The 10,130-nt window shown below is 36.3% G+C and overlaps 1 protein-coding gene across 1 annotated transcript in view; it reads left to right on the top strand.

Moving 5' to 3' along the window:
- The first annotated feature begins 2,715 nt into the window (after positions 1 to 2,715).
- Positions 2,716 to 10,130, top strand: part of LOC129005069 (1-phosphatidylinositol 4,5-bisphosphate phosphodiesterase epsilon-1-like) — a 162,621-nt gene continuing 155,206 nt past the window's right edge. The window contains exon 1 of the mRNA XM_054433860.1: positions 2,716 to 2,824. The gene's annotated coding sequence lies outside the window, so the exon portion shown is untranslated. The remainder of the gene's footprint in view (positions 2,825 to 10,130) is intronic.

Below are 10,130 nucleotides of genomic sequence, written 5' to 3'. Positions count from 1 at the left end.
CTACCTTGCAGCAAGGAGGAGGCTGCGGCGCTAGCTGGCATACAGTTGAGGATAGAAGAGTCCTGGGGTCCTCCCACACACCAGAACCCTCTGCTAATTATACTGTTGTTGTCATTGGTACAGTGTTTGTTGTTGTTACAGTTGCTGAAGCTGGTAGTAACGGGAGAACTACCCTGCAGCAAGGAGGAGGCTGCGGCGCTAGCTAGCATACAGTTGAAGATAGAAGAGTCCTGGGGTCGTCCCACACACCAGAACCCTCTCATAATTATACTGTTGTTGTCATTGGTACAGTGTTTGTTGTTGTTGCAGTTGCTGAAGCTGGTAGTAACGGGAGAACTACCTTGCAGCAAGGAGGAGGCTGCGGCGCTAGCTGGCATACAGTTGAGGATAGAAGAGTCCTGGGGTCGTCCCACACACCAGAACCCTCTGATAATTATACTGTTGTTGTCATTAGTACAGTGTTTGTTGTTGTTACAGTTGCTGAAGCTGGTAGTAACGGGAGAACTACCCTGCAGCAAGGAGGAGGCTGCGGTGCTAGCTGGCATACAGTTGAGGATAGAAGAGTCCTGGGGTCGTCCCACACACCAGAACCCTCTGCTAATTATACTGTTGTTGTCATTGGTACAGTGTTTGTTGTTGTTACATTTGCTGAAGCTGGTAGTAACGGGAGAACTACCCTGCAGCAAGGAGGAGGCTGCGGCGCTAGCTGGCATACAGTTGAGGATAGAAGAGTCCTGGGGTCCTCCCACACACCAGAACCCTCTGCTAATTATACTGTTGTTGTCATTGGTACAGTGTTTGTTGTTGTTACAGTTGCTGAAGCTGGTAGTAACGGGAGAACTACCCTGCAGCAAGGAGGAGGCTGCGGCGCTAGCTGGCATACAGTTGAGGATAGAAGAGTCCTGGGGTCGTCCCACATACCAGAACCCTCTGATAATTATACTGTTGTTGTCATTGGTACAGTGTTTGTTTTTGATGCAGTTGCTGAAGCTGGTAGTAACGGGAGAACGACCTTGCAGCAAGGAGGAGGCTGCGGCGCTAGCTGGCATACAGTTGAGGATAGAAGAGTCCTGGGGTCGTCCCACACACCAGAACCCTCTGATAATTATACTGTTGTTTTCATTAGTACAGTGTTTGTTGTTGTTACAGTTGCTGAAGCTGGTAGTAACGGGAGAACTACCTTGCAGCAAGGAGGAGGCTGCGGCGCTAGCTGGCATACAGTTGTGGATAGAAGAGTCCTGGGGTCGTCCACACACCAGATACCTCTGATAATTATACTGTTGTTGTCATTGGTACAGTGTTTGTTGTTGTTACAGTTGCTGAAGCTGGTAGTAACGGGAGAACTACCCTGCAGCAAGGAGGAGGCTGCGGCGCTAGCTGACATACAGTTGAGGATAGAAGAGTCCTGGGGTCGCCCCACACACCAGAACCCTCTGATAATTATACCGTTGTTGTCATTGGTACAGTGTTTGTTGTTGTTACAGTTGCTGAAGCTGGTATTAACGGGAGAACTACCCTGCAGCAAGGAGGAGGCTGCGGCGCTAGCTGGCATACAGTTGAGGATAGAAGAGTCCTAGGGTCGCCCCACACACCAGAACCCTCTGATAATTATACTGTTGTTGTCATTGGTACAGTGTTTGTTGTTGTTGCAGTTGCTGAAGCTGGTAGTAACGGGAGAACTACCCTGCAGCAAGGAGGAGGCTGCGGCGCTAGCTGGCATACAGTTGAGGATAGAAGGGTCCTGGGGTCCTCCCACACACCAGAACCCTCTGCTAATTATACTGTTGTTGTCATTGGTACAGTGTTTGTTGTTGTTGCAGTTGCTGAAGCTGGTAGTAACGGGAGAACTACCCTGCAGCAAGGAGGAGGCTGCGGCGCTAGCTGGCATACAGTTGAGGATAGAAGAGTCCTGGGGTCCTCCCACACACCAGAACCCTCTGCTAATTATACTGTTGTTGTCATTGGTACAGTGTTTGTTGTTGTTACAGTTGCTGAAGCTGGTAGTAACGGGAGAACTACCTTGCAGCAAGGAGGAGGCTGCGGCGCTAGCTAGCATACAGTTGAGGATAGAAGAGTCCTGGGGTCCTCCCACACACCAGAACCCTCTACTAATTATACTGTTGTTGTCATTGGTACAGTTTTTGTTGTTGTCGAAGTTGCTGAAGCTGGTAGTAACGGGAGAACTACCCTGCAGCAAGGAGGAGGCTGCGGCGCTAGCTGGCATACAGTTGAGGATAGAAGAGTCCTGGGGTCGCCCACACACCAGAACCCTCTGATAATTATACTGTTGTTGTCATTGGTACAGTGTTTGTTGTTGTTACAGTTGCTGAAGCTGGTAGTAACGGGAGAACTACCTTGCAGCAAGGAGGAGGCTGCGGCGCTAGCTGGCATACAGTTAAGGATAGAAGAGTCCTGGGGTCGTCCCACACACCAGAACCCTCTGATAATTATACTGTTGTTGTCATTGGTACAGTGTTTGTTGTTGTTGCAGTTGCTGAAGCTGGTAGTAACGGGAGATCTACCTTGCAGCAAGGAGGAGGCTGCGGCGCTAGCTGGCATACAGTTGAGGATAGAAGAGTCCTGGGGTCGCCCCACACACCAGAACCCTCTGATAATTATACTGTTGTTGTCATTGGTACAGTGTTTGTTGTTGTTGCAGTTGCTGAAGCTGGTAGTAACGGGAGAACTACCCTGCAGCAAGGAGGAGGCTGCGGCGCTAGCTGGCATACAGTTGAGGATAGAAGAGTCCTGGGGTCGTCCCACACACCAGAACCCTCTCTCTCCCGACGACCCCAATACCCTCAAGCCAATCTCAGAGGATAAGGTAACGTATTCTGCTTATTTTAACAAATTTCTTACTTTTTTTAAAATGGTTATACAACCATTCTTTTCCTGCTTAAATTATCTATTTTGAATACACATTTGCAATCTGTTGCAGTAATGAAAATAACCCTACCACATCAAACCTGTAGACCTGGCGAATCTCCGTTTACCTAGTTTGGTTAATTTATTTTGATGAATATTATTTTTTTAAGAATACCTTGATTACGAATTTTTTAAACAAATAGTATGTTATTTGGTAGACAACTGACTACATTATGTCACCTGGATTTGTTTTTTGTCCCTCCCAGTTTCACTTCAAGCCAACGAAGAAAAAATCGGAAATCGTCACATGATTGCAAAACTTATTTCATTCATTCATTCTGCCAGACTAAACTTATCTATCTTTCATAGGATTTTTAAAAATTGGTTCCTTACGAAAAACTAGGGTGATCTTCAATTATCAGATTACGCAATAATTTGAGGTTCCTCATCAGCTGCTATTTATTGCAACTCGGATTTTAGATTCTAAATATTGTTCTTTGGCAGTAAAAATTCGTCTTTAATTGAACGAGGTGTTAGCCCGTCCTACGTACGGGAATTCAGTTAGTCAGTTAAAACCGTGTACAATTCAGATCAGCTAGTTTTTACACATATAAAGACAAAGTTTCTTGCAGTGTTAATGTGAAAAATCATCTTGTAAACATATGTTGTGTGACAAAATATGTTTTATTCCATCATAGGCCTATACGATAGGTATGCATTTCAAATCCGATAATTTTACAATAAAACAGCAATTCTGCAATTTTTACGATGTGAAAAGCGTTGAAGTGAGATTGGCAGACGATTCGCACAGACGCACACTGATTATAAGTAGCCTACAGTAGAGAGAGTAATAGTCAATTGAGAAGTGTATAGTTGTGTAGACCTTGTCAACGATACCACCATCCATAGCATACCTGCCTCTTCCATAATTATTATCCCCACAATACAACTACTATACACAATTTCCAGTAGGTCTGAATAGAAACAACCTAAAATAAAACGATACTTTCCAATAATATTCACGGTACACATAATTTAACTTTGGTGACCTAACATCAAAACTAATCGTCACACCTATCCTTTATATAAATTTCACTGCATTAATTGCTAAATAAATAAGTGTAAACAAAGAAAAGTAAAAACAATAACAGTTTGGTAATTTAAAATCGTGATTCCTGATTATTCTTGATCTTTTTTTTATGACATCAATATTTCCGGGCCTAATCCAAACAAAGTTAAAGCAGACAAACATGAATTGTAAACAAAAAGCTACAATGAAGAATTTAAAACACGTAAACATTGTTATTTTTCTATTATTTCCTTGAAAAGTGGAGCAGTAAAATAATTTGCATTTTTCCTTTTTTATTAAGACTCGTGTACAGAGCCTCGATTTGTACTGTGGTTTTATTAATTTTGGTCTACAGTATTTTAAACTGTGTTCTACTAATCTTACTTATTTCCTATAATCAATGACAAAATAAGAGTAAATAAAATAACCTCATAGTTCCATAGTTTATATTTAACCAGCTGTTAGTAAAAACAAATTATATTTCTCTAAAACAAATCGAAGATTACAAAGATTGCTTTAAAAAATAATTTGAACATCGGAGTATTTTACCATGTATATTTAATTAATCTGTCATCCTCTTACAGAAGAATTGAACGTAATAATGATTAGCGTTACACATAGTATAAATAAGTCAACCCTAAGTATGTCTTTACATTTTTATCCAAATGCTGAATTTGTGACACAAAAGCTGAATGTTTACAGCTGTTATGTTAAACAAATTATTTTATGCCAAAAGCTAGTTTAGAATCTTAGCGTCGGCTGCTAGACTTTTTAAAAATTAAAACTTAATTTCTAAAAAACTGGGACCTTAAACTAAAATTATGGCTTCGACATTCCCTAGTTCTCAAAATTATCTTTCTTTCAACACAAAAATCATGAAAATCCGTCGAGTGGTTGATTCAGAATCGTGAAATAAAAAACACTGTTTCGTTTTAATATTATAGATTGCATCTAAACATGTGTTTAGTACAATAATGTACAAGGTAGGTATAACTATTTGACATTATTTTTGTAAAAAATTACTCTGTTTAGAACATAACCACAAGTATAGTGAAACACGCGTAACTATTTTGCTGTTTTTTAATTTAATACCTCATTGTTTCAATTATAACAATAAATTCGACTAAACTTTTCAGCAACTCAACACATTACACATTTTTGTGTGTTTATTCTCCACAATCAATGTCAAGGATTTAGAACTGTAATATTCCTGAAGAATACATCGACCTCCGGGGACAGCTAATTGCTCTTGTAAAGTTAATGGCACTCTGTAACACAACCCCATTACAGGTCCCATCATCAGTGTGTGGACAATATGTGTGAAATAGATTTGGAAATGTAAGAGAGGCCACTATTTGGTATTATCATATATTATATTCACAATGGATGCAATACTTTGAATATCGGTTTAAGAAATATATTTTTGATCCTTACACGAATATGGGTAAAAACTTTAAACACTAATTTATTTTGTGTAAACCTATCGCACAAGTTTAAAAGCTGAATTGTTTAAACCTGTTTGTTTAAACTTCAGCTTGCAATAAATTTATGAAACCTTATACAGTAGACGTTTTAAAATAAGATTCATTGTTTATTTGTGAATATTAAACGAACGTTTCGTATAGTACTCAAAACAAAGATTTATAAGCAGCAAGTATAACGTCACTAACACATTGACAAATATTTTAATCAAACTGCCATCATTTTGTCTCTATAAAAATATTGAACTGGGACATAATGGTGCTCTGTTCAACAGTTATAAACACAGATCATTCCAAATCATTATAATTAGGCCTACTCCTATATAATATAATTTTAACAACCTTATGGACATTTAATATTTATTTTTCATATTTTACAAATGTTACCCTTTTTATGAAGTATAAAAATTTAAAGGTTTGTATGGTAAAGATAGGAAACCTCGTACAAGCAATATAATATTTAGATTGGTGAATCGTTTTTAAATAAAATCTGCAATTTTCAGTATCAGAAAGAAAGCGAATCAAACATTTATTTTTTCTAAAGTACTGTATTATCAACGAAGTATAAACGCCCAAAGTTTTATTTTGTAATACCATAATTTTATTTATAACATGTCAGGGAGCTTTTTCGTAGTTTACTCGATGCTTTACTATTTTAATTTTTTTTTATTTATACTTCTCCATACTTCCACTAAACTAAAGACGTTTTAACTCTTCTGGTCTTAACCCTTTTCTAAAAACGTTTCAAACACTGCTGAATGTATTTAAATCTAATGTATGTAACACAATGTATGTAACTATTTCTTTACATGTTGTTCATATACAGTTAGCGAGTATCAGGCGTTTGTACGTGCACAGGTTTATTTGGGTACCGCACAACACGATGAGAGGGTAAATTATACTAAAACAAACAAAACGGAAAATCCAGGTCAACCAACGTGAGATAAGACAGTTGTACTGGGAGGATATTATTGCAAATATTGAGTTAACATTGAAAGTATCTATATATTAATAGGCAAGCATGTTTCTTTAAAACTTTTTTTCTCAGCTCGTGTGCATCGTAGGGAAAATTTACGCATACTATTATAAAGATATTTCCCTGTAGATGTGCAGAATCACTTTATAAATGAAAATAGACTCAAACATAAGCACAACACATGAAATTAAATTATATAAAAAACATTGGCCTTATGGGTTGCTATGCTGGTGACGAGATAACAACACAATTATAAACAGAAAATCAAAACACATGAAAGAAATTCCAATCGCCAGTTTTATTTACTGTACAGCGTGGGGTGAAAAGTGCTCTCTGGGTGAAAATAGAGAAGTCTGTACATAACATATTTTTGGTCGATTTTTTGACCACTGGACGACCTCTAGTAATTAATTATGAAGGTGATCACAAAAATGCTTTAACTTTTTTTAATTGTCTTATTATCTAAGTGAAAAGCATATTTATTTTCATGCTATTTTTTCCAATTGAGGTATAATTTGAGTTCCATTTAACTGCATCACTACCTGACCAACCTTTAGATACCTGTGAGAGCTTGTATTTAATACAAATGTTAAAAATCCCTCAATTTATCCAGGAGATTACAAATTGAACTGAGTCACTGTTCGCTAATATTACTAAACAATCTTTATTTAACGCCAGATTGGCACAATAAAGAGTTGCAGATCTTTGAGCAATCCCCAGAGACAACTGACTTTGACACGGTGTCACATCCAGACTATTATTACTGATCCATCTGTAGCTAACACCATATTAGACGAGCACACTGTAGGCATATTGATACACAGTTGTGGGTAATCTAACTAATGAACTTGATTTACAATACCGCTAATTAGCCCTTTAATTATACATTATTAAATGATTTGTAATCAAGGTACACGTTATGAAAGCCATTATCTGTAAATTAGTTGTTGAATTACATTTGTAAACCGTCTGCAACAATTCCAGAATTAATGTGTGTAAACAAACAATCACTTTCTATGTACTTAAAATTGTTAAAACATCAGATATCATTAAAATGTATTATTTGTTGTAAAATGTTCACTCGGTAATTATATTACCAACTTTGTTTTGCCCATGGAAATTACATAGCGTTATTTTGTATTTGATCAAATTCTATTGATAAAAACTGAATGAAACCAACGCGTCTTCCTCCGATCTGTGTCTTTAGGAAAGTTGTTTAGGGTTTCATGAAAATTTAAGATTTTTGCTGTTATTTATGAAAAATGTATTTCAGGGGTTTTATTTGACTATCGGCTTATGTTTGTTCAGAGTTTCACCTATAAAGCAAATTTGTGTACCAAAGATAAGTAACAAGACATGCACGTGTGTCGTGACATTACTCCACTATATTAATATATGGGTGTCATTTTGCAGCCCACATGCAAAAGGACTATCATAAACTTAAGATGCAGCTAAATCCTAACAGATTTATTGTCTACTGAAGATGCCCTACTTTCAAGTAGATTTTATTAATTTTATTCCCTTATGATGCATGTTTTGTTGCCATTGCACGTGACTTTAATATTCAAATTCGAATCAACTTAGAATAACAACTAAATTGTGATCTGCCGTCTGTTGTGTTGATTGAATATTTAAAAGCTGATTAATGAAATAATTATAGACAGAGAACATATTCCCAAAACTTTACTTTTTTTAATTTTTTTTCATACATGTTAATATGACCACATTAGCCGCAATTTGACGATGTAGAATAAATGTGTCCAAGGTTCAGAAAAACTATGCTATTCTTAGTGTTAGCTAATCGACTTCTTATAAAGGTCATTAACCTTTCCATCTTAAAGGTAAAATCCCTCGTGAAATACAGTTTACAATGCGATTTATAAATGTATTATGTTTATAAATTCAGAAATATAAATTTTACCTTCCTATTCTTGAAATCATATGTCCTACCACAAAACATACTATTGTTATTCAACCGATCGCAATATCCCGTAAAACCCGGTTTTAATTAAGAACTGGTGTAACATGTGAACATACCTTGAAATAACAATCAACACTAATTAATTGTGTTTCACAATACTATTATTTTCACCCACTTATTAATTACCTACGTTATGTCAGGCTGGCATATTAAAATGGTTCAAGATGATTCAAAAGTTTTTAGTTTTTTTTTCAAAGGTACATGTTATGAAACTATGTCAACCTTAATAAGATAAGATGATGCATTTGATTACAATAAGAAGTCAAGACAATAATTGAGAGAAGTACTCAGAGAAAGGCAAGAACAATTTGTCTTTAATTTTTTTAAATAAATTAAAATATTAAGAGTATGAAAACACTTTCTGGAAACCCAATAAGATAAATTTCAATTATCTGTATGGATGATTTATCTTCTGTTACAGTTAACCAAAGCGGTTCGTTGCTAAATCAAGAAACCGTCTTTAGTTTCCTTTTCATTTCCCTTGTAACGGGTCTCAATTCCCCGGAACATCCTCGTCGTCGTCGCAGTTTCCGTCTCTTAAAGACCACATTGTCTATGTCATTAAGGTTAAGAATGGAGGTTTACCTGTGTACGTCTGAGGCTCCTTAAACATTTTTTACATATGGTTAATTCAATACATGTACACCACGAGTTGTCTTATAGGTATGCCTTACAAGTAAAGCATTTGCGATTAAAAGTTTATTTCATTGTGATTTATACATTATTATAGTTATATTACATTATCTATTTTTTACGGATTTTAGTTTCGTCTTACATCGATTTTTGAAAGTATAACAGAATTCCATTCGGCAAACAGACTCTTATAACCAGTCTCGGATTGGTGTTGACATTTTTCCACATTTCTTTTCTTTAAAGATAAATACTTTTTTTATCAGCTTTAGCCATCAAACCATTTTCTAGTTGGCTCTTTTATAAGCCTATAGCTTATTTCTACTTAAGGGTATCTAAAACAATCATGCGATGTCCTAAACAGATAGGGTATACTCGCAGTTGAGAAATAGTGAAATTTACGTATTTTGAAACTTTTTATAGTCTTAAAGGTGTGTTAATAAATAAACGTTTCGACTTTGGTTCAATCTTAAATGGCAAATACGAAGAATAAAAGTTTGAATGTGAATTAACTATTTTGGCATTTTCAAAAGATTTACAACGTGTGTATACTAAATGAACATAATTATAGGAAAATGCATAGTGTATTATTTTGGGAGTTTGTAGTTTAAAACTATTTATTTTAATACAATTGCAATATAATGTTATTGGTGACCTGAATCTAGGCTAACACTGGTATAAAAACAAGGATGTGGGGTAATGTTAGTATAGTTGTGCTGTTACTGCTAAACGAGGCCGCGTAAACCTCTTCTCCTTGATGCAACTACAGTGGTGTAGTTGATACATTTAGTACAGATTACATTGCACAATCTATTGTAGACAAATCACTACAGTACAGAGATTACGTCAGTATTTCACAAAAGGCTAAGTATAATCAACATGTAAGTTCAGTGTATGCTTACAGATAACAGGCATGACTGTCGCAACACCTTAGGTTCTAAGTAAACAATATTAAACAGTATTTTTCATCCTACTGTCCGGGAAACAGCCATTTTTGTTTCTCTAAATCGTCCGCAAAATCATCGTTTTTCAGCAACTTCAAATATTATGGAACAGAAAAAAACATTGTGGTAAATTTTTGGTTCGCTTACCTCAAAATCTGTTAATGGAACATTAGAAAACTCTTCT

This window comes from Macrosteles quadrilineatus, unplaced genomic scaffold (assembly GCF_028750875.1).
Source record: "Macrosteles quadrilineatus isolate MER2022 unplaced genomic scaffold, UCM_ALF_1.0 Scaffold_15__1_contigs__length_3749704, whole genome shotgun sequence".
In the NCBI taxonomy this organism is placed as follows: Eukaryota; Metazoa; Arthropoda; class Insecta; order Hemiptera; family Cicadellidae; genus Macrosteles; species Macrosteles quadrilineatus.
This window is presented reverse-complemented; position numbering and strand designations above follow the sequence as displayed.